We start from the raw sequence: 26,295 nt of genomic DNA, 5'->3' as shown, positions 1-26,295 counted from the left end.
GCACAGATTCTGTTGCCCGTTTCCTGTGTAGCAACAGTAGCTATGTTTCAATAAATTACTTCATTGTAAAGAGCTTTGGGACTGCCTCAGATCAAGAAGGGAGTAGCATAAGTACTAATCTTAGTTATTTCAAACATTTTAGTCCAGTATATTAAGCACTGCAGCTGAAATGCATTAAGACATTACACCCAGAGTTCGTTCTTAAGAAAAAATAACACACAGGAGCGGCCTTATTAGGTACAATAGTTATTCAGTAGGCAGTGATTGGTCTTTGCACTGTAACTTTAAGAGCTAGACACACATTTTTCATCGTCTAAGATCTTTCATTCCAACTTAATTTAAACTACAGTCCTTCTCCTTCAGTGATTTAGTCTGTTGGATTAAGTCCTTTCTCATTTGCAAACCAAATGCCTGCACCCACTGATCTTGATGTTGCAATAGTCAATTCACATTGTTACATTAATTTTATTATTTATTATGCTATGATTGGGAAATTGTCGTCCCGTTATAGTGTCATCATAACAATTTCAGATCAAAGTGCTTGTTGATTAAGACCATGTATTACTGTATAGGATTGACTAACAGTTAGAAGTTAAGATATCTGTACCACTTTACCTCTTTTGAAAGTTAGTGGAAAGTCATATTGACACTATTGCAGGAATTTAACACAGCTTTGCTAGTAGCAAGAAGTTCATGACTGGCTAAGAATACAGGAGTAAATTATATGGAAACTCTGTAAATTACGGTGGTGTTCCCAAAGCTCACCAAGCATTGATCCAGCAGACAGCTGCAGCTGTACATCCCTGTGCTTTTACTGCTCACTAGCATGAGTGTGCCTGTTGATCTATAAGCCACCCACTAGTGCTCATACACTGTCAAGTTACAAGTAGTTAGTATGCATCCTGTTCTATGAAAGCAATAATTGACGATCTGATGTACTTTAAAAACAGCTACAATAAAGTAATTAACAAATTACTCGGTCATAGAAGACAGAGTGTAGCAGCGGAAGGGTGCGTTTCTGAATGAAGGGCTGTGGAGTGGAGTTCCTCAAGGATCAGTGCTGGCACCTTGGCTGTTTGTAATATATAAAAATGATTTAGAGGAAAATGTAACTGGTTTGACAAGTAAGTTTGCGGATGACACAAAGGTTGACGGATTTGCGGATAGTAATGAGGGCCATCAGAGGATACAGCAGGATATAGATCAGTTGAAGACTTGGTCGGAGAGATGTCAGATGGAGTTTCATCCAGATAAATGTGAGTTAATGCATTTTAGAAGGTCGAATACAGATAAGAAATGTACAGTAACTGGCAGAGCCCTTAAGTGTATTGATAGGCAGAGGGATCTGCGTGTACAGGTACACAGGTCACTGAAAGTGGCAACACAAGTGGAGAAGGTAGTCAAGAAGGGACATAGCATGTTTGGCTTCATCGGCCAGGGCATTGAGTTTGAAAATTGGCAAGTCATTTTGCAGCTTTATAGAACCTTAGTTAGGCCGCACTTGGAATGTAGTGTTCAATTCTGGTTGACACACTACCAGAAAGATGTGGAGGCTTTGGAGAAGGTACAGAAAAGATTTACCAGGTTGTTGCCTGGTATGGAGGGCATTAGCAATGAGGAGAGCTTGAAGAAACTTGGTTTGTTCTCACTGGAATGACGGAGGTTGAGGGGCGACCTGATAGAAGTCGACAAGATTGAGGGGCATGGACAGAGTGGATAGGCAAAAGCTTTTCCCAGGGTGGAAGAATCAATTTCTCAGGGTCATAGATTTAAGGTGTGAGGGGCAAGGTTTAAAGGAGATGTATGACACAAGTGTTTTTACACAGAGGGTGGTGGGTGCCTTAAATTCACTGCGGGGAGAGGTTGTGGAAGCAAATATGATAGTGACTTTTAAGGGGCATTTTGACAAATAAATGAATAGGATGGGAATAGAGGGATATGATCCACGGAAGGGTCGGGGTTTAGTTCAGTTGGGCAGCATGGTCAGTGTAGACTAGGAGGGCCAAAGGGCCTGTTACTGTGCTGTAATTTTCTTTGTTCTTTGTTCAAAAGTGCCTGATGTACAGAATAGTTATTTTCACTACATTCCCGTACTGCAGTGAGACCCAGATTGTGTATCAGCAATTCATAAGAGTGCCAGAGAAATTCCATTAGCACTGCCTCCACTACATCCTCCAGGGTCAATGGGACAGATCATCGAACTAGTGTCCTTCTTGAATCCAGCTCCACGAGCATTCAAACAAATCTCTGACAAAATCAATTTTGATGTTCTGGATGCCATGTCCTTGTGGGAGAAAACTGTCTCCCTGACTAGGACCTTTTTTCTCAACTCCAAAAAGACCAAAGTTCCAAGGAAGGACAGAGAGAATGCTTCAAATGCATCCTAAAGACCTTATTGAAGTGTGATGATATTGAAATTTATGTTTTGGGGAAACGTGCTACCAATTGTTCAGAATGTCAACAACTCGCATCATTTCTTGAGCCACAACGTATTAATGATGAAGCAGGATGGTTCCATAGAAAGAAAGAAAAGGAAACAAATCCTATTCTCCATATCCCAGGGCCTCATGGGATGTTCTGCCCTATGTGCCCAACAACCTGGGGCTCGAGAATAAGCCTGTTCAGTCACTGAAGACCTATGACAGAAATTTGTGAGCAAGTATATGCCATGATTTAACAAACAGCGAAAAACAACCTTGCTGTTCGTTTAATCATTGTTAAGAACAGAAGACAAGAGTAGGCCATTTACCCTCTAAAGCCTGGCTGATCTGGAACCCAACTCAATATACCCAGCTCATGCCTTAACTGGTCAACTAACCCCTCCTCATGTACACAAGTGTTATGTCTTCTTACAGAATGTTATTGGTCAGTTGACAGATATTGCAAAGTTCCATTTCATCTTTCTCATATCTAGGACTCTGTTTATTCGCATTTTGGCTTATTTTATAGCATTTTAAAAGTTCATTCTTGAGTTTTGAGCATGTTGACAAGATCAGCATTCTAGCCTCTCTGCAAGGGCATCATAGTATTCTAGGAAAGGTAACCAAAGCATGTGACTTCAACCATTTTACACTCTAGCTCCCTAGATATAAAGACTAACATCTGCTTTGATTATTTTCTGTCTCTTTCAAGTCTCTTAACTGCTTCTAGCTTTTCACCATCTAGAAAGCATCTTGTTCTATCTATTTCAGGTCCAAAGTGAACAACCTTTTGTTTGTACACATTGAAATCTATTTACTATAGTTTTTTTTCCCCATTCATTTCATCTTAGCAAAATCTCTTTGTATTGTTATGCTTCCATCTACATACTTATAAGGCTGCCTTTCTTTGCGTCATCTACAAATTAGGATATATTGATTTCTATCCCATCATTTAAGTCATTATTAAATTTGGTGAATAGTTGAGGCCCCAACACAAATCATCAATTAAGAGTATCCTTACCCTCTGTCTCTTTCTCCTCATGATGTGGAGATGCCAGCGTTGGACTGGAGTAAACGCAGTAAAAAGTCTCACAACACCAGGTTTAAGTCCAGTAGACTGATAGCCAAGTTCCGCACACATGAGGACGGCCTCAACCGGGATCTTGGGTTCATGTCACGTTATCCGTAATCCCCATGACTTGCTTGAAATTGCAACATCTCACTTATTGACCTTTTGGAGACAATACACATCTCTTTAGCCTCTGCTTAATGTTATCTCCACTCACATTGTCTATAACTTTAAGACTTGAATAGCAGGTTAGCTGTAAAGACTCACATTCTAATCAGTATTCTGTAAACTGTGTGTGCCTCTATATGCCTTTCTCTGATCAGAACCTTCCACACACCTGACGAAGGAACAGTGTTTCCGAAAGCTTGTGGGTTTACTATCAAATAAACTGGTTGGACTTTAACCTGGTGTTGTGAGACTTTTTACACTTTCTCCTCAGTCAGTTGTCTAATCAGGGCATCCTCTCACTTGAAGGGAGATAATTGAAGATGATTTGATTCTTCTAGTCCAGAAAGCCACTTGTGGAAGGAGCTACTTTTTATACACTTTTATAAGCATTTATTTAATCAAGCACCTCTTAACCCAACATTCACAGTTTATATCAGTGTATATTTATAGAGGCACCAGTGAATTCATTCATGGCAAAGCTTGCATTTGTTACCTGTCAATAATTGCTTTGAACTGAACATTTCAGAGGGCAATCAGTTTCAACCACATTGCTGTGGGTCTGGAGTCCCATGTAAGCCAGACCAGATAAGGGCAACAGATTTCCTTCCTTAAAGAGCACTAGTGAACCAAATGGATTTTTACAACAATTAATGATAATTTCATGGTCGCCATTACTGAGACTAGCTTTATGCAGTATTCTAGATTATTAATTGAATTTAACTTTCACCAGTTGCTGTGGTGGGATTTGAACCCATGTTCCCAAAGCAATAACCCCAATCTCTGGATAACTAGGCTAGTGACATTACCACCTTGCCACCATCTCCCCAAATTCCTACCACCTATCTGCAATGAAGGTACAATTAACAATATTACAGTTTTTAGGATTTTAAAGGAATTAGATCACTATCACTATCACCATCCTGGGAGTTACCATTGACCCAAAACTGAGCTAGCCTAACCATATAAATACTGTGGTTACAACAGCAAGTCAGAGGCTAGGGTTCTGCAGCAAGTAACTTATCTCCTGACTCCCTAATGCCTGTTCAACATCTACGATGGTCAAGTCAGGAATGTAATGGAATACTGCCTGGAAGAGTGCAGCTCCAACAGTGCTAAAGAAACTCAACACTATCCAGGACAAAGCAGCTATTTGAGTGGCATTCAATCCACCACCTTAAACATTCACCTCCTCCAACTTCGATGCACAGTGGCATTAGTGTGTATCATCTACAAAATGCATTGAAGCAACTTACCAAGGCTCCTTCAAGAGCACTTTCCAAACCCACAGCCTCCACTATGTGGATGGGCAAGGCCAACTGATGCATAGGAACATCATTACCTGAAAGATTGCCTCCAAGCCATCTACCAATCCGAATTTGGAACTACTTTGCAGTTCCTTCAATATCAGTGGATCAAAATTTTGGAACCATTACCTCCCTAAGGATAATTCGGGATGGGCAAGAAATGCTAGCCAGCGATGTCACGTGAAATTGGACAATAAAAAATTTACAAGCTAATTCACCTTGTCCAGGACAGTGCTTCTAATGCCTGCCCATAAGTTTCTCAATATGAATAATCTGAAGAATTTTTACAACACAGAAGGTAACCATTCAGCCCATTGTGTGTGTGCTAGCTCTCCAAAGGAGCAATTTACCTAGAGTCACACACCCTGTCCCCATCTATTCAATAAGTTGTCTGTCATAATGAAGCACTTTCAAATCTTCAATGACAGCAAGCGGTATTGTCTGTTAGAGAATTCACTACTTCTAATATGCCAGGCTGAGATTCCAGACTTCTATGATCTTTTATTGTTCAGAAGGATAATGGTATTTTCCTATTGCTTAGCTAAGTACAATGCTACTTCTAACATCAAACATAATTTGCTTTTCCCTGCTCCTCTTTTTCCAAGGTGATTTTTTTTTTACTTTCCATCTTTTAAAGCCCTCAAGCTCACAGAACAGAGTTTGGTACCAAATTGAGGGCAGTCTGCAGCTGTGAACCCACATCCACCGGATCATAATTCATTTCACTCATGATCTTTAATAATAACAAGGGAGCCTTCATTTTCTGAACCGCTTCCTGAGTTGCATTCTTTTATTCACCTTGCAGGTTTAATCTTCGCATTACAATAGCAACTCGGGTTGCTGATGAACAGCCAGATATTTGACAGCATCAGTAATGTTGTTGAGCAGGGAAATGATTTAGAGCAGAAGATTGGAAATATAAGCAATATGTGTAATGCCTGTCTGACAAAAGTGAAGATTTGGCATGAAATTGGCCTTTCTTTTATCATTCTGTCACTGCGTACATGAGATTAAGAATCAGCTTCACTGAAAATGTCCATTTCCAAGTTTAACCAGGTGCAGATGTTCCAGAATTAGTTGATTTGTGTGTGTGTAATGTTTGGGGGGTAATTCAATTCAAATGCAAACATTTCACAGGATTTCTACACAAAGGTGTTTGATAGATGATTGTTTTGAACGTAATGTAGTTATTTTAATTTGCTTGAAAGCGGCAACTTTTGTGGAGGTTTTCACAATCAATATGCTGACCTTGAAGAGAGATAATACAGTCTGATAACTTCAGTAGATGGTGAGTAAAAGAACAGTACTGCTACAGGTGAATACTAATTAATAAATGGGTTGATACCATTGTTAGACTTTAATATTTTATATTTAATGTGCTAGCTGATTTTACCTATTACTGGGAAAAGATGTCAAGAGAGCTATTGTAATTATTCACTTCTTTTAAAGTCTGGTGGTGTCATCTGAGCAAAAGTCTGGCAAAATGGTGGGAAACGAATCCAGCTGTATAGAGCTCCCGCTGAGTGCTAAGATTTCTGAGATGACCTGGTGAGAATGGAGCTTCCACTCGCCCCTTGAAAGATGATTATTGCTACCTAGATTTACCCAAATTAACCACTTCTTAAAAATTAATTCATGGGATGTTGGCGTCACTGGTTGGATCAACATTTATTGCCCATTCCTAATTGCCCCTTGAACTCTGTGGCACAGAGGGCAGTTAAGAGTCAACCAGTCTGAAAGATATGCTGGTTAAGTGCATTGGCCATGCTAAATTGTCCCTCAGTGTACCTGAATAGTTGCCAGTGTGTGGTGACTAGGGGTTTTTCACAGTAATCTCATTGCAGTGTTAATGTAAGCCTACATGTGACACTAAAAAATAAACTTCAAACATTGCAGTGGATCTGGAGTCACATGTAGACCTGACTAGGTAAGGATGGCAAATTTCCTTCCCTAAAGGAATCAGGGAACCAGATGGATTTTTATGGCAATTGACAATGATTTCATGGTCATTATTGGACTTTTAATTTTAAAATGTTAATGAATTCAAATTTCACCATCTGCCATGGCAGGATTCAAAGCCAGGTCCCTGGAGCATTACCCTGGATCTCTGGATTACTAGTCCAGTTACAATACCATGGTGCCATTGCCTCCCAAACTTTGTGGTTGGTGAGAGGTGGATAGCGATCAGGAACATCCAGCTGACCAACTGGCAGAAGTAATGCACACTGAGACCAAGGCAAAAATTTAATGTTGGACCCCAAAAATCATTTTGTCGAGACATCACATGTTTCGTTCCAACTCTTTCCATCTAATCTTATCAGTGTATCCTCTATTCCTTTCTCTCTCATTTAGTATATTTAGCTTCCCCATAAATATTACTTCACTATTCACCTCAACTAGTGTATTAATGTTTAATATTCTAACCACCGTCTGATAAAAACGTTTCTTGTGAGATCCCTGCTGGAGATATTTGTGACTATTTTAGGGTGACACTGTGGCACAGTGGTTAGCACTGCTGCCTCATAGTGCCAGGGACCCGGGTTCAATTGCTGCCTCGGGTGACTGTCTGTGTGGAGTCTGCACATTTTCCTCGTGTCCACATGGGTTTCCTCCGGGTGCTCCAGTTTCCTTCCACAGTCCAAAGATGTGCAGGTTAGGTTGATTGCTAAATTGTTCCTAATGTCATGGGGACTGGGTGGGATTGTAGTTGGTGCAGGCTCAGTGAGCCGAATGGCCTTCTTCTGCACTGTAGGGATTCTATGATTCTACGCTATGATAACATTCCTCTTGGTTCCATCAATTAGGGGATATTATCTGTTTCTGGAGAAGCATTTCTGGCATCAGAAGAAAATGATTATCTATTTTTTGTTTAAGAAGTGTGACACAGAACTCTGCAGTTGTGACAAAGTATGGCATCTAAGGTGTGAAGCCAGAGCTTAGCAGATGTGTCTCAAAACAGCGTAGGTTATTGTTAGCTTGATGTGCTTGTCTGAGCTGAGGAGGGAAAGATCAGTAAAGATGTGCACTCTAAAACACATTCAGTGACTCCTGCTTGAAACGTGTGATGATTAATCTCCATTGCAAAATACAGTCCCTATCTGCAATCACCTCGCCCAAGTCAAATGACCTGCCTACAGCCCACCATTGAGGCTCACACACGAAACCTAATCATGTTAGGTGCTTCCCAGAGAGCAATACACTAATATTTAAGGGAGAATGGAAGGGTATTTCTTAACAGCTAAAGATTAAATAAAATTTGTGAAGCCCGGAATGATCAACAAAATTGAGGTATCATGTTGAACACCCTCATGACAACGCACACTTCATTGCTAAACATAGCTTAATAAGTCATCTTGTCATGGCAACAGTGCCATTCGAAATTACTCTCTATATGCGCAGCGTGAAGAGAATACCTCCCCAAAACATTTCATTCTCAGCCGTTTCTGGTTACCAGGTCACTGACTCACATTTGAATTCACCCACTCCATTTTGCTTTGACTAAAATTGATCACTACCTACAATATCTCTGAAATCAATATGAATTAACAGCCCCAGAGGAGAAGGCAAATGAAATAAATTCACAAGCCTTGCATTTGGGATCGGAGGCCTCAGCAAAAGCAATAGTCTTCGCAAGTGTGGTTGCGCCCTCACACAACATTAGTATTCTGGTGAGTGATGTATAATGAAAAACTGAGACTGCACTACCTGTATGCATGTCCCCATTTCAATATTTAAATAACCTATTTAAAGGTACATGACAAATTTCATGTCTTCAGGCAAAACATTCTTTTACGCAGTGAGTTGTTGTGATCTGGGATGCATTGCCTATACAGGTGGCAGTTTGAATAATACCACGCACAAAAGAATTGTAAAAATACTTGAAGGGGAAAAGAAAATTACAGCATTTTGGGAAACAGTAGGGGAGTGGGATTAATTGGACTGCTCTACCACAGAGTTTGCACAACTATGATGGGCTAAATGGGCTCCATCTCATCTGTGTCAATCTGTGACTGTGTGAAACCTCTGATCACCTATGATGAAAACAAAGTTTTGCTTTGCTGAATTAGGTTTCTTAAAGCAGATGCATAAGCAAAATCTAAAGGTTGGAAATCTGAAATAAAAACGGATAAGATTAGAAACATTCAGAACATCAGTTACCGTTTTGCAGAAAGAAATAAAGCTAACATTTCATGTTGATTTTTTATTATTATCCCTTCCAGGTATGTGGAGATTGCTGTCCAGACAGCATTTATTGCTTATCCTTAATTTCCCTTGAGAAGGTGGTGGTGACCCTGTTCCTAAAATGCTGCAGTCTCTGTGCTGTAGGTACATCCGCAGTTCTGTTGGAAGGAAGTTCGAGGGTTTTGGTCCCAAGACAGTGAAGCCATTACAAAATATTTCCAAGTCTGGGTGGTGAGTGGTTTGGAGGGAAACTTCCAGTTGGTGGTGTCCTTATGCATCTGCTGCCCTTGTTTTCTAGATAGTAGAGGTTGCAGATTTGGATGGTACTGTTGAAGTAGCCTTGGTGAATTCCTGCAGTGCAGCTTGCATGTGGTGCACATTGCTGCCACTGTGGAGGGAGTGAATGTTTAATATGTGAATAGAATACCATTCAAACCAATGATTTTTTTCCTGGATGGTCTTGAGCTTCTTGAGTGTTATTGGAGCTGCACTCATCCAGACAAGTGGAGAGTATTCTATCATATTACTGACTTGTACCTTATAGATGGTAGGCAGACATTGGGAAGCCAAGTGGTGAGTTACTCACCACAGGATTCCTAGCCTCTGACCAGCTCTTGCAGCCACAGTATTTATATGGCAGATCCAATTGAGTTAATAGTAACCTTCCAAATGTGATAGTAGGGCATTCAGTCATATTAATACAATTGACGGTCAAGGGGAAATGGTTAGATTTTCTCTTGTTGCTAATCGTCATTGCCTGGCATTTATGTGGTGCTATTGTTACATGCATTTATTAGCTCAAACCTGGATCTTGTGTACATCTTGCTGCATGCTGGCATGAACTGCTTCAGTATCTGATGAGTCACGAATGGTGCTGAACATTGTACAATCATCAGCAAACATTCCCACTTCTGACGTATGATGGAGGCAAGGTCATTGATGAAGCAGCTGAAGGTGATTGGGCCAAGGGTATTAACCTGAGGAACTCTTGGAACTAAAATCACTGACCTTCTTCAACAAACACAAACATTCTTTGTGCTAGTTATGACTCCAACCAGTGGAGAGTTTCTCCCCGATTCCCATTGACTGCAGTTTTGCTCAGGTTCTTTGATACAATTGATCAGGTACAGTCTTAATGGCAAGCATAGTCCTGCTTCTTGTGTACAAGAAATACCTGGGCAAGTTTTCACTTTGCTGGATAGATGACATTTTCTACCTCTACTGGAACAGCTTGGGGATAGGCATAGTTGGTTACAGAGCACAAGTTTTCAGTACAATTGCCACAGTGCTGTCACAGTCTTTTAAAGAGTTTCAGCCATTTCTTGATGTCACGTGAAATTAAACATATTGGCTGAAGACTAGCATATGTGATGATGGGGTCCTCAGAAAGAGATCAAAATGGATCATCCACTTGACACCTCTGGCTGAAGAATGTTCCACGTATTTCAGCCTTGTCTTTTGCACTGATGTTGTGGCCTCCCCCACTTTTTAAGTATTTGGATACTTACGGATCGTCCTCCTCCAGTCAGTTGTTTAATTGTCCAATACCATTCACAACTGCATATGGCACTGTAGGATTAGATCTGGGCCAGAATTCTCTAATGTCATATGCCCCCCACCACTGCCAGCGAGCATACAGAATTTGGCACTCGGCTAAATCTTCATTCACAGTAGCAGGACAGGAGAATCCCAGATGTGAACCGGAATCCTGTTCATGATCTATTGGTTGTGGGATTGCTGAATTTTGTCTACCTTATTGTTTCTATTGTTTGGCTTGCAAGTAGCCCTGTATTGTAGTTGTTAGCACCTCTTTGTTAGGTATGCCTATACTCTTCATTGAAATAATGCCAATCTTCCAGCTTGATGGTAATGCTAGAGTTTGGGATATGCTGGACCATGAGATTTCAGATTGTGGTTGAATACAATTCACCTACTGCTAAAGGCCCACAGCACCTCGTGGATATACTGTTTTGAGTTGCTGCATCTGTTCAAAACCTATCCAGTTTAGCATAGTGGTAATGCAAGATAACACAATGAAGAATGTCCACAAAGTAAAAAAAACTTTTGGAATGTTTTAGGGAAGTCAGTTTTTGTAAATAGCTATACATTTAACTGCCTATTTAACTTCAAGGTAGAATGGAGTTGTAGGGCTAAAGGACAGCTAAATAGCAAAGGATAGCAAATCAAAGCATTAGCACTCTGACCCCACTACACTTAGTCTCAAACTCTGTTCTAAAAAATTCATGAGGATCAGCCTTGTTCTTTCAGACTTTTTGAACTTTGAATTCAGTATTTTTTTTTTGTTCAGCAGATTCTGGCAATTGTTTTGCTGTTTCCACTTTATAACTCCTTTCCATCTGTTCTTTGTTTTTTCCCTCATCGTGTTTGCCTTGCTCCATCATCCTTCTGTCATTCATCACTTCTGCTTTCTACTCAATTCCAGATTTATATTTTCTTCTTTTCTTTCCTTGGTTTGATTTGCTCAAAACCTCTTAAATCTTCCTCCTACAATGAAGGGCAATTAGCCTGAAACACTGGGCTAAATTATATAAGCCACTGCAGCTCCATCCATCCCTTCCTACTGAAAGATTGTGTTGGGAGAGCTGGCCCATAATCCTGATATCTACCCATAATAAATTAAAATGTGACTTTATGACAAAACTTTCACCCCTATCTCAGGAGGAAGACCTACCTTGTTCTAGTAACCAATCAGATAGGGTGCACAATGCTGGGAGTACAGACAGTTGTACTATGTCAGTTCCCCGATAAGCCCAGACTGAGGGTCTCGGTGAGGAAAGTAGGGATGGATGGACATGTTCAGGAGGGCAGCAGAAGAGTTAAAGGATGGGAGTAATGACTTTGGGAAAGCTGCCTCCATTTGGCTCAGGTGTATCCCAAAGTGGTTCCCATCATCCTTGCCAAACATCAGCCTGGACAGCTACTCTTGCTATCTGCTCTTCATAGAAATCTGAGGGTATTAGCAAAATGAAACTGTTATTCATCTAGTAGCTGAAGATAGCAATTTCAGTTATTCAGGAAGAATCCAGACTCCTTACCTTTTGGGGAATTCTACAGCGTCTGCATTATCTTACTTGCAGCCTCCCTCCCACTAACCACCCCAACTCTCCCCCCTCGCCATGGGTAAAATACTGATGGGAAGAGGTCCTTAAGGGGTCATTAATTGACTGCTTAAGGGCTATAATATGCCAGTGATGGGCAAGCTGGCCAATGCCTTCCCCATGGTCCCTCTGTAAAATTTAGGCCAGGAGCAGCCATATAGCTGGCTTGAAGACTACCCTCTGGAGTGTTGTTCTACCCTTCCTCGCAACCGCACCTCCCCCCCACCAACACCTTCAAAGCCTTGCAGAGGAATGTAAAATCCAGCCTCTGTTGTAAATAACACTGTTTCACTCTCTCCACAGATGCTGTCTGACCTGTTCAGTAATTCCAGCACTTTGTTTTAGTTCTTAAGACGATAACGGTTTCTCTTATAGATTTTTTTTTTCCATTTCCATTTAACTCAAGCTATACTGAAGAGGACTAATGTTGCTTCATTGAATGTCTGTGTTAAACCCGACCTGATTCTCTGTGGCCCACATCCTGCCATACTTAGTTGAATTGAAGCTGCAGTGTTATCTTGTTAATACATTGATATGGTCTCTAGTATTGTGTTCAGAACCACAGCAATCATGTCGAATTATCCCACAAGACTTAATTATAATCTTTCGTCAAGTTCCAATGTAAGATGATTTGTGGTTGTGTAGAACCTGAAATCATGGCCATCACAGGAAGCTGAAATTGAAGGAGATTCTATCTTTGTTGCAGAGATCTCAATCTTGTGCTAATGTTTTAGCCTAGTCATTAATTGAAACATTTACTTAGTGCACTTTTTGAACAGCAAGGACAATCTTTAATGCTGTAAAATTTCAAGCTGTGGTACAATGCGTAAGAAAATTTTGTATATTTGATGGCAGCTGCCATTGTTACATTTCATACAAGCCCATGCGTTTCACACGAGTCCAGTGCAACCTTATTTAACATTATGCAGTGTGAACATCACCCTCCTGAGCGTAACTGAGGTGCCTTGTTACCTGGCTGCCAATACGGTGCATGTGCAATTGTAACATTTCATTCTGTAAAACTATTGTGAGTGATAGAAATCAGAACTCTACAGATTCCTCTGATCTCAGTCTGATACCCTCTCCATTTAGTTTCGCAGTCATTTTTTAAGAAAAAAAATCAAACTCTCAGCAATCCTAATGAGAATTGAAACTGAAGAGCAAAATTAAATTATTAATCCTCGAGAGTGGAAAAGGGCTATTTTATTCAGAATAAAGTACAAAACCCATTTTCACCTCGGTAATTTCCTTTAGCGATTTTTATGTGGCACAGTTTCAGTTCTGTTGCAGACAAACCCTGGCAGCTCATGCACCGATACCTGAAACAATTTGCTATTCACCACACTGCCTCAGTTTTTTAATGTAAAATTAAATAAAACCCACTGTTTTCTCTTGCACAGATCTGTAACTGTTACAATCCCAGCTGGTTGTAATACTAGACAAGTTTGGTCCCAAACTGAAACGTGGCTTGATAGATCCTAACTTTGTATTTAGAAATCATGGAAGAAATTTACTGAACAAATTCACAGGAGTCTGCTGATGAACTTTTAGCACAAAGAAGAAAATATTTGTTAAGCTAATAAATATTGCACTAAAGCAGTTGGAAAAAAATCAATACAAACAGAGCAGAATTATTCAAATATTCACTATTCCTTCACCTCAGCAACATATTCACAGATACATAAAACTTCAGAAAGATAAAACAGTTTAAATATCTATCTCAGACTCTAATGTTGAGGGTAATATGAAATTTGTGGTCAGACACATCACACTCCAAACTAAATGATAGATGCGATCAAAGTGGATTCCATGGAATTTTTATCAAACCACCCACCCGTTTGTGAGCCAACCAGTCTCACTGAAAGATTTCCTTTCTCTTGAGGTTTTTCAATCACCACATTTGACAATTTTACCTTAAAGCTCCGTTCAAACATTACCCCCACTGGGACAGCTTCAACAAGGATCCACCTCCAGGGTTTCAAACTCACCTTCTAAGATTTATTTACCCTGGATCTCCAAGTGCACCCATGCTTCATATTCCAAGCTCAATTTCAGATCTTTGGCCACACCAACCAGAACACCACTGCTCAAAAAAACTTGCAGTAAGGAATCAGCAACTTTCGGCTGCCTCCTCAGATCTTCAGGCTTTCTCTCAAGTCTACTTTCTTTCCAGTTTTCTCCTTGTAGCTCCCTCCTTAAGTCAAAGACTGTTCCTCTGTTCATTTCTTTTTATTTGACTCCTGGAACCTCTCTCTGACCTCTGTCATTTTCCCTAAATGGGACTTTCTCTGGGACCTATCCTGCTCCTTGGCACCTCAGTAATGACACTCTGGCTCAGGTCACCTGACCTGCTTTCGACATCATTTATTCTTTCTTGCTTCTGCACGGGTATACAGGACTGGTCCCTGGCTTGAAGTATTGTAAACCCTGAATTGCTCAGCTGTAGCCATTTCCTAGCTGGCACCTGCATAACAGGCAGGAGACTCATCAGAAACTGGAGTTCCAGATCTCCAACTTCAGATTAAGGTAAGGATTTGAGTTTATTCACAGTAATATATATATCGTTTTGTTAACAATAATCTTGGAAAGGTGTGACTTTACTTTGCAATGTTTTTATCCAGTCTACATTTGCTGCTAACATATCCATTTGCAGAAATGTGTGTAGTGGTCAGCTTGTGTTGGCAGGAGAGATGGTACTGTTGCCCACTTGGGGTAGTAAAAATGGCATGTACAATTGCAAATCCACCTGAGTTGGAAATAAAATTTTTAAATAACATTGAAGATACAGTTTACGTTTGAAACTTCAATCCTCTGAGAAATTATGATGGAACATGAACTTACCTGAAAGTCAACTCATGATGAGGTTTTATTAACAGCAAAAATTCCTAATGGAGACAAGTTGCTCCTCCCAAAGATAGGGAAAATCAGGACAGGCAAGTCACTATGTTGCTCTACCTCACACCTAATGGTCAGCTGAGAAAAAGTTCTTGGTGAAAAGCTCAGGAGTAATTTGGAAGTCCATTCTCATGATCCAGCAATGGTTTGTTGGCGTGAAGTGATCCAAAAGAGGGAAGAATATGACTTTAAGTAGCAAAGTAACTTTGCATATTTTCTTAACAGCCATGAAATGAAATTAACCAAAATTATACTTTTTCTTTGGGTATGTAATTGCAGTGCTATCTTTCTTAATCCCAACTCCCCTGAGAACATGCAATCCCCGATTACTTTGTATCTCAAATGCCCACGCAAAGTGCAGTAACTGAATCAGTCATGATGAGGATACACAAACATATCCATTGGCATCTGCCCAGCTTATAGATTCTTCATGCTGTACTATTGTCAGAACATGTGCCATCTCCACACTGCCAGTATGGTCCATTTGAGCTTCAGTGACTGTGTGAATGGGATGCCCTGCAGCGCATTCCTCTACAGGGTGTATGTTCAAAGGCAACATCACTGCTCTCTACCATGCTACCGGAGAGAGGAATAAAAATAACTTTGTATTTACAAACTGTTTGCAGCTAATTTGGAGTTTCGTTAGCAAACTTATTCTGTTTTGTGAAGAATGGAAATTAGTTTGTTAAAATTCTTTTGGAAAATATAGCACAAGATCTTAAAGTGACAAAAGCATAATTTTCATTCTTAGCGTGATCTAGATTTATTTATTTGCAAAATCAACCACAGAGGCATAAATGTTTTATTATGTGAAAAGAAGATACAACAACAAGGAGAGATTTAAAACATTCTGACAAGTCCACCAGAAAAGCAATATTAATAGAAAAGCTTCTTATCATATTCTGTGACTATGTTCTTCACAATAACATATAGAATCAGTGTCATGGTTAGATTACATTTCAGTTAGTCCTTCCTGCCTGGTACAAAGTCCATGATTTTAAAACCTGAAGAATGTGTCATTTAATCATTATTATACTCATCTTAAGTTTTGTTGATCTTGTCGATATCTTGCACTGTAGACCATCACACTTGGTCAGTTTTTAATGAAGGAGAGTTGAGGAAGAGGCCTATGTGGAGCAGAAACACCAGCACACGCCAGCTCGGCCAAAGAGCCTGTTTCTGTGCTGTACATTGTACATAATTTTATGTAAATAGAAGCATTTCCAAAGTTCAACTCACTTGGCCTAACCCCTCAGTTTAACAAACAATGGATATTTTTCATGATTCTTATTTTAAATATGGATGTTTAATCCACTCATTTTAGCTATAGATTACATTAGGTTCACTCGCAGTAAGGAACAGTTTCCAACCAATCAGGAACTGCTGAACCAAACAGCTAGGTTTGTAAAACATCTCGAAATGGGATGCGGGCATTAACCTTTAAAGCAAAAGTTCATTTTTTTAATATTTCTAATAAGTCTAATGATCATCATATAGTAGTTTTTTTTTTGGAAGATTCCAAGTGATGTGATATTTAAAAACCAGAACTCATTCCATAACTCCGTCTCTTATTTATCTTACTTTAGGCAACTCTGATCAGGGTGTGGTGTTAACTCTGCTGAAACCTGGACTCGATTCTCAATCAGAGAATAATGACTCTGTACCTTCTTATGTTCTTACGGATTAATAAGTGGAAATGAGAGTTTGTGATATTGCACATAAACTGCATGTGGAATAGGCTTAATAGGCTAAATATTCATTTTGTATTATTGCAATGATTAAATCAAAGCAATCTGAATCAAGCTGATCATATGTTGTGCAGGTTACTTAGATTGAAGCATTTTAACATTAATTTAACAGAATTTTATGGTACTTTTTTTTAACTTCCCAGGGGATTTAACTAAGGAAATACTTCCAGTTACATAGAATTAAGTTGAACATTCAGTGCAGAGACAAGTTATTTGACCCATCTGGTCTGTATCGTTATGTGTAGCCGCGTGAGTTTCCTCCCCATGCTATTCATCCAACGCTATTGGCATATCCATTTGTTCCTTTCTCCAGACAGTTATCTAACTTTCCCTTTTTCCCCATTTATTTTCAACTACTCCAGTGGTAGCAAGTTCCACAATTTAATCGCTTCCTCACTAACTAGATTTCTCCTGAATTCTTCATTGGATTTCTTAGTGACAATTTTACATTTATGAGCCTTATCTCCAACTCCTTCATAATTTGATTATCAAAACCCCTCGTGAACTTAAATAAATTCATGCTGCTAGAGTGGAAATGTCATTGGACTAGTAATCCAGAGACCCAGGCTCATGCTCTAAAAACATGGGTTCAAATCCCACCACTGCAGCTGGTGAATTTTAAATCCAATGATTAAACCTGGAATATAAAGCTAATCTCAGTAATGGTGACCATGACCACTATCATCTGCTTCACTCATATCCTTTAGGGAAGGAAATCTGCCATCCATCCTTATCTGTCCTGACCTGCGTGTGATTCCAGAGCCACAGTGATGTGATTGCTTCTTAACTGCCCTCTGACATGGCCTAGCAAGTCACTCCAGGGCAATTAGGGATGGGCAACAAATGGTGGTCTTGCCGGTGATGCCCACATCCCATGAAGGAATATGTGTATAGAAATTATTTATTGAAAAACACAAGCGGCATGTTTTTAGGCAAACAGTTGATAATAGTTGAGAAATGGCTGGAAGACGAAATCCAGATACTTTGACACTTGTGCTGATCTTTAAAAATAAAAGCTGAATGACTTTTTTGTCTATAAAAGCAATTTAAAGGCAGAACCTTCCATATTTAGAGGCATTTTTCTTCATTAGTGGAGATTAATTCTTTGGCTAATTAATCATTTTTGGTTTTCCAGACAAATATTCAATTGCATACTCTCTTGAATCAGTTCTTGAGCTTCAATGTGAGACTCCTCTCCCCCCTGGCTAATGTTGCTCCAGCCACTGATCTCCCCAAGTAATCTGTGACCTCCCAATATTCCATTTTGGACATCATAAACAATACAAGTTGTCAGTAGAATGCACAAGTTGATATATTGCTTCCTTCACTTCTAGTTTGCTGGTGGACGAAACAATCAAGTGGAAATATTCCAGCCATAAGAATCATCAGAATCGATTGGAATGTAAACAAAATAAAGCAAAAAAGTGGCCACTGGGGTGTTGTCAAAATGCACCATGGTTAACTATGGTGTGCCGCAAGAAAGAGGAAGGGAACCAAGTTCAATCCTTGGCCCCTTCATTTTCTTCATTTATACGTTATCCCAAGGAGAAACTGAGTGCGATTTTCAGGCTTCCATGCCTGTGTTTCTTGTAGCAGAAGATGGTGTGCTGTTTGCCAGCAATGGAATCTTCTTGTCCTGCTGCTGTCAATAGGATTTCCCATTGAATGCACCCCACGCTCCTGGAAAGCTAATGACGGGAGTGCACTGTCAGTGGGACTGGAAGATCCTGCTGGTGTGAATGGTCAGAAAGTTTCATAGCATATGAAAAGACCTCATTTATACCCAGCATTATGCCTCCATCACCACTTTGGATTGGATGTCTAAAACCATGTTAATGTACTGCCTGGATTGCAGAAAATTGAAAAGATTGATGTCTGGTGCTATTATTACTAGACTATTAATCCAGTAACTCAACTAATGTTCTGGGGATCCTGGTTTGAATCCCACCATGGCGATGGTGGAATTTGAATTTAATTAAATATATCTGGAAGTAAGAAGCTACTGATGACCGTGAAGTCATTGTCGATTGTCGGGAAAAACCCATCCGGTTCACTAATATCTTTTAGAGAATGAAATCTGCCATCCGTACATGGTCTGGCATACATGTGACTCCAGGACCACAGAAATGTGGTTTACTCTCAACTACCCTAGCAAGTGATTCAATTCGAGGGCATCTAGGGATGGGCAATAAATGCTAGCTAGCCAGCAACACCCAAGTCCCACTAATAAATAAATGAAATAGTGGATGAGCCTGAACTTCTCAAAGCAAAATCCAAATCTGTTCTGTTCAATGCCTGCTGGAATTTGGTGTTCTTATCTTCTGATTGATCCCATTTCCCAGTCAAACTTCAGACAATAGTCAGCCACATTTGGGTCCTTCTAAAGCTGTGCTAGGCAATCTAGGCAAATGAGTGGCCTCTGGCTTTCCTTCATCCCAATGGGTCACAAGATTGGAATCAGGCTTGTTCCCTAAATGAGACTTCATGAATAAGATTAGATATATTTAATACACAAAATATTGCATAACATTTTTAAAAATGCTGATTCATTTATATTAATAGAACTGTTATCTTTAAAAACAAGAGAAATATTAACACCTGGATGCCGTGGGAATCAATGTTGTGTGCAATCAGCACGTTGCTTGCCCTTGCTTTACATGTATATCACTTCAAACAATTTAATCCCACTTCTGTGATTTGCAGCTAGCTCGATCACTGGGTCAGAAACTAAGCCTGAGACTGCTGCAGTCAGCACCATATGGTGATAAATTTGCCCTGCTTGTTGGTAGAAGGTTGGGCACAGTTGCTGTCATGATGTAAATGTGCCTTTAAGGGTACATGTCTTAGACTGCTGTCCATGTCCGTCCACCATGAGGCAAGATATGATGAATGATCCCATGAACTCTGGAGACGGACCTCAGCATCAGTCCTACAAGGCAGGCACGTCAACATAGCCTCTGTTACAATTTATACGCAGTCTCACCTTCAAGTAGAGAAATCACATTACTGTCAAAAACAAACTACACAGACGGACATCAACAGAATGTGTCAAACCTATCCCAGAGCAGCAAAATGTATTTTGGGCCGCACTCAGAACTCAGGTGGGCTGCATGTGGCATCTGGCCCAGAGGTTGCCCACCACTGTCTGAAAGTATTCCTCCCACTCTCCCTCCCTTCTTGCCCCACAAAGCTTCCAGTATTTTCTTTGCTCAACTCTTGGGATACACTCTCCATTTAGTTTATAGATCGGTCCTCACAGAAAAGAAGCATATCCTGTCACTTTCCGTGTTGTGACATATTAAAGGGGCATTATCACTCCAAAAAGGCGGTTCCAAAAAAAACCCTATCTTTTGTATTAATATTTATTTCCTTCGACAAAAATCATCGAGTTAAGGAAAGTTTATCACATTTATTTGCACCAAAAATGTAATCATGCAGCCTTCATGATTGCATGCAACTTGCAGTGGTTATCTCTGTAAAATGCTTCAATATTATTAGAACATTTACAAATACATAAAGGGCAAAAGAGTAACAAGGGAGAGAATAGGGCCTCTTAAGGATCAACAAGGTCATCTATGTGCGAATCCGAGATGGGTAAGATCCTAAATGACTAGAATTTCTCATCATTATTTCTGTTGAGAAAAGCATGATGTTAGGGGACTTGGGGAATTAAATATTAATGTCTTTAGGAGTGTACATATTACAGAGAGGGAGAGGCTGGAAGTCTTAAAGCGCATCAAGGTACAGAAATTCCTGGGACCTAATGAGGTATATCCCAGAACATTGTGGGGGGCTAGGGAGGAAATTGTGGGTCCCCTAGCCGAGATATTTGAATCATCGATAGTCACGGTGAGGTGCCTGAAGATTGGAGAGTGGCAAATGTTGTGCCTTTGTTTAAAAAGGGCTACAGGGAAAAGCCTGGGAACTACAGGCCAGTGGGCCTCACATCTGTGGTGGGTAAATTGTTGGAAGGTATTTTGAGAGATAGGATTTACAGGCATTTAGAGATGCAAGGACTGATTAGGGACAGTCAGCATGGCTTTGTGAGTGGAAAATAATGTCTCACAAATTTGATTGAGTTTTTTGAAGGGGTAACCAAGAAGGTAGATGAGGGCAGTGCAGTTGATGTTGTCTACATGGACTTTAACAAGGCATTTGACAAGGTACTGCATGGTAGGTTGTTGCGTATAGTTAAATCTCAGGATCCAGCGTGAGGTATCTAAATGGATACAAAATTACCTTCTTGACAGAAGCCAGAGGGTGGTTGTGGAGAATTGTTTTTCAAACTGGAGGCCTGTGACCAGCGTTGTGCCTTCGGGATCAGTGCCGGACCCACTGTTATTTGTCATTTATATTAATGATTTGGATGAGAATATAGGGGACATAGTTAATAAGTTTGCAGATGACACCATGGTGGAATGGTGGACAATAGGAAGATTATCTCCAATTGCAGCGGGATCTTGATCAATTGGGCCAGTGGCTCACGAATGGCAGAAGGAGTTTAATTTAGATAAATGTGAGGTGATGCATTTTGGTGGATCAAACCAAGGCAGGACTTACTCAGTTAGTGGTAGGGCACTGGGGAGAGTTACAGAACAAAGAGACCTAGGGGTACATGTTCATAGCTCCTTGAAAGTGGAATCACAGGTGGACAGAGTGGTGAAGAAGGCATTTGGCATGCGTGGTTTCATCGGTCAGAACATGGAATACAGGAGTTGGGACATCCTGTTGAAGTTGTACAAGACATTGGTAAGGCCATACTTGGAACACTGTGTGCAATACTGGTCACCTTATTATAGGAAGGATATTATTAAACTAGAAAGAATGCAGAAAAGATTTACTAGGATGCTCCAGGGACTTGATGGATTGAGTGATAAGAAGAGGCTGAATAGACTGGGATTTCTTTCTCTGGAGCGTAGGAGGCTGAGGGGTGACCTTATAGAGGACTGTAAGATAATGAGGGACATAGACAAGGTAAACAGTCAATATCTTTTCCCAAAGGTAGGGGAGTCTAAAACTAGAGGGCATAGGTTTAAGGTGAGAGGGGAGAGATACAAATGTTTCCAGAGGGGCAATTTTTTCACACATAGGCTGGTGAGTATCTGGAACAAGTTGCCAGAGGTAGTAGTAGAGGCTGGTACAATTTTATCTTTTAAAAATCATTTAGATAGTTACATGGATACAATGGTTGTAGAGAGATATGGGCCAAATGTGGACAATTGGGAGTACCTTAGGGGTTTAAAAAAAATAAGGGCAGCATGGACAAGTTGGGCCAAAGGGCCTGTTTCCATGCTATAAACCTCTGTGACTCTATGAACTGGGCTTATGAATTTACTGTTTGGTTTTGATATTATGCCAGATTAAGCATAACTGGTATTTGCATTAGCAAACTCCATGTACTTTGTGACTTGGGATTGCTTTTACTTATCCAGAATTTAGACATATGATGACACGATTTGGAGGCATAACAATGAGAGTCCCTCACTATACATCTTAAGACTGAATACTACAAACCTCTGCAAATGTTCTTTCATGCACTTTGCCAGTCTTTCAAAAAGTGAAGTGATTAATGTTTGAATAAGATAAGGCCAGATATAGATCATTATGTTACTGCATTTTACAGTAAGTGAATAGATTGCACAAATTAAGTTAAAATCAATTTAATCTTTCTTCAAGTTAACTAGTCTCTCCTCTCTAATGAAGAATACAAAAGCCACACACAATTATGTTGGTTAAAAGGTTAAGTAACACTTTCTTTCAGCGAATATTGTCACTGAATGAGAGCAAGGCTTTTTCTAGGTCTGTTTTGGTTTTCTTATTCAAGTAGGTTGACCTGGGTGCTTCTTGCTTCTTTTGCCTAAGCTCAAACTTCAGTTTTCACTGGTATTTATTTTTGCTTTGTTCTTATAAGAAAGGTTTGATAGTTTGTTCCAGGATTTCTTTCTTGTCCAGAGGTTGACCAGTAGACCAACTGATCATCCTCCCCCATGTGAACTTTTCAGAACCTGCTTCTGGGAGCAGTGTTTCTGTTTAGGGAACAATTGACGAATTGTACCCAAACTTGCACTCTTACCCAGATTGAAACTTTTGCTTAATTTTGGCTTAAACAAATTTGTATTTCATCAGAGATAACATCTTCCTCTAAGCAATTGGACCGTATTTTAGAAGATAAAATTTACTTTCAAGAATAATCCTTAGTATATTTTAATGGTAACTTCAGCCATAAAACAAAAAATTGACACAACAAGATAAGCATTTTGATCAGAGTGCCTAGTCCACTAGCCATTATTCAGTAACCCAATTTATGAACTAAAATTTACTTTAAAAAAAACTACACAGACCCATTTACCAGTTTTACTGATGTACAGTTGTCAGTTTCAGTAATCAGTAAATTAAATATTTATTAAGATTTTAAACATTTAAAAGTACCTATTTGTGTCTCAGCACCTGAAACAGCTTTATTTTAAGATTCACCTCAAAGATCTTCAAAGAGGCATGGTTAGCAGAAACATGGTAATCAGGTTGATGAGGGATGCTGTTAGTTTTGTGGGCAGGGCTAGATTCCTGCCCAGTGCTGTCTATAATATAATTAATTAATATAAAAGATTTACTGGGCATAATTTACACTTGTAATTCCTCAATCTCTGGTTCATAACATTTTAACATTTTAACCTGGTTTCTTCCATGGTAAAATGGTTAGAAAACCCATTTCAAGGATCTTCGGCCAATGGCGGTCTGCCATCACCGCAAACATGCCATGAAGGGTGTGCGGCAAATTCCACCCATTGTGTCTACGAGCCATCTAACAGATTCAGAATTGCCTGCAAAACCCCTGGACACAGGGTACTGTGCAAATCCAATTTCTTCTGAAGTCTTTCACTTACGGCAACCCCTTCCTGTCCCATCCACCCATCCCCCGGGTCAAAGCAGTCACACCCAATGAATGGCTCATTCTGCGTCCAGCGGAGAAGCGAACAAATGGCCTCCATTTCTATTAAAGCAGCAGCTAAGTCATTTAAAATAATCACATCTTCATTAAGACGTTATGAAAAACTTCTTCCTGGCTATGACTTCCCTGTGATCAGAATATGACTATGACTAGTGGAATGCTGCCTGATCAGCGCCAGGCCCTCGCTACAATCTATATTAATGATTTAGGTGATAAAGAGACTGAGAGTAATGGACCTATGTTTCTTCATGATACAGATCGAGATGGGAATGTAATCTGTGAGGAGGACACAAGGAGGCTACAAAGAGATACTAGTTGAGTGGGCAAGAAGATGGTAAATGGAGTATAATGTTAGGAATAGTAAGGTTATTCACTTTGTAGTGGGGATAGAAAAACAGAACTTTTTAAAAGGCATGAAACTTGTAAATGTTAATGTTCAGAGAGACTTATGAGTACTCATAAGTAACACAAAATTAATATGCAGGTACAGCAAGAAATTAGGAAGACATATTGCCCTTTATTGCAATGGAAATGGAGTACAAGAACACACCTGTTTTGATGAAACCACACCTTTGCAGACTTTTGGTCTCCATATCTTAGATATACAGCCTTGGAGGCAATACAGTAAACATTCAGTAAAATGGTTTCTGGGATGAGAGGATATTCCTATGATGTGAAGTTGTGTAAATGGACCTATCTTCTTTGAGATTCAGGAGACTGAGAGGGGATCTAACCTGAAGAGCATTAATAGGGTAGACACTGAGAGGTTGTTTCCCCAGTCTGGAGAATCGAGCATAGGGGGGTGTAATCTCAGAACAGGGTGTCAGCCATTTAGGACTGAGATTATGAGGAGCTTCTTTATTTAACATGTTGTGAATCTTTGGAATTCTCCAGCCCACTAATCCCTCTAATTTACACACCCTGGGATGCTATTGGGCAATTTACCACGGCAAATTCGCCTAAGATGTGGAGATGCCAGAGTTGGACTACAGTAAGCATAATAAGAAGTCTCACAACACCAGATTAAAGTCCAACAGGTTTATTTGGCAGCACTAGCTTTCAGAGCACTGCTCTTTCATCAGGTGAATGAGGATTTGAGTTCACAAACAGGGCATGTAAAGACACACATTCAATTTACAAGTTAATAGTTGGAATGCGAGTTTTTACAGGTAATCACATCTTAGTTACAGACAATGTGAGGTTAAAGAGGTATGTATTAGTGAGATTAGTTAGTGAGATTTTGCAAGCCCTAGCTTGCAAAGTTCACCTAGCCCTTATATGTTTGGAATATGAGAGGAAACCAGCGCACCTGGAGGAAACCCACACAGAGATGGCGAGAATGTGCAAACTCCACACAGTCAGTCACCCAAGCTGGGAATGTGTTAACCATTGTACCACCATGCCGTCCTGAGTTGTTTTAAAATTTCATGGCTTTATACTTCAACAGCAACTATTCTGGCCTCGCATCCTGCCTGACCGGTCCTCTCATCCTCAATGTGTTTAGGCTCTGTTTGAAAAGGTGAGCATTCAAAGTAAACATTCAAGGCTGTAACCAGTGACATGGTGAAAGAAATAGTGCAACCTGCAAAGCTGCTGTTGCCAGGATGCAATATGCATCTGCATGCCAATGAACTGACCTCACTGGATAAAATGGGTCAGCCGTTTTATATAACTCTCTGACGTGGCTCGCTCAGTGAAGCAGAACCACAATGTCAGCCAATAGTGGCCTTGAACAGTCATTAATGAACATTGAAGGAAAGCATGCAGTTAACATTAAAAATAATCTGCACAGCTCTCACCCCGACAAGACACTCAGATGAAATGATAGAACCATACAGCATTAAAGAAGGCCATTTGGCCCATTGTGCTGGCTCTTTGAAAGTGCTACCCAAATTGCCTCACTCCTTTAATCTCTCCCCGTAGCTCTGCAATAAATGACGTGCCATTGGCTTCAGCTATCTGCACCCAATTTTCAGAAGTGGTGGTTTCCACAATTGGATTGTTGGCCAACATATTGCAGGGTGGCTGCCTTAAAGTGCCAGTGACCAGGGTTCACTCTCCAGTCTTGGGTGACTATCTGTCTTTGTGGAATTTGCACATTCTCCATGCGTCTACGTGGGTTTCCTCCAGGTGCTTTAGTTTCTTCCAGTAGTCCAAAGATGTGCAAGTTAGGTGGATTGGCCATGCTAAATTGTCCCTTACTGTCCAAAGATATGCAGATTTGGTGGATTAACCATGCTAAATTGCCCCTTAGTGTCCAAAGATGTGCAGATTTGGTGGATTAGCCATGCTAAATTGCCCCTTAGTGTTCAAAGACGTGCAGGTTAGGTGGATTGTCCATACTAAATGCCTCTTAGTGTCCAAAGATGTGTAGGTTAGGTGGATTAGCCATGCATGGCGTTACAGGAATAAGGCGGTGGGGGGGCCTGAGATGAGACATT

The 26,295-nt window shown here is 40.2% G+C and overlaps 1 protein-coding gene across 5 annotated transcripts in view; it reads left to right on the top strand.

Annotated features, from left to right (window-relative positions):
- The window catches only part of dlgap2a (discs, large (Drosophila) homolog-associated protein 2a), an 874,451-nt gene that overhangs the window by 618,462 nt on the left and 229,694 nt on the right, over positions 1 to 26,295 (top strand). The gene's annotated exons all lie outside the window — the stretch shown is intronic.

This window comes from Carcharhinus amblyrhynchos, chromosome 7 (genome assembly GCF_965287045.1).
Source record: "Carcharhinus amblyrhynchos chromosome 7, sCarAmb.v2.hapA, whole genome shotgun sequence".
Lineage (NCBI taxonomy): Eukaryota > Metazoa > Chordata > Chondrichthyes > Carcharhiniformes > Carcharhinidae > Carcharhinus > Carcharhinus amblyrhynchos.
This window is presented reverse-complemented; position numbering and strand designations above follow the sequence as displayed.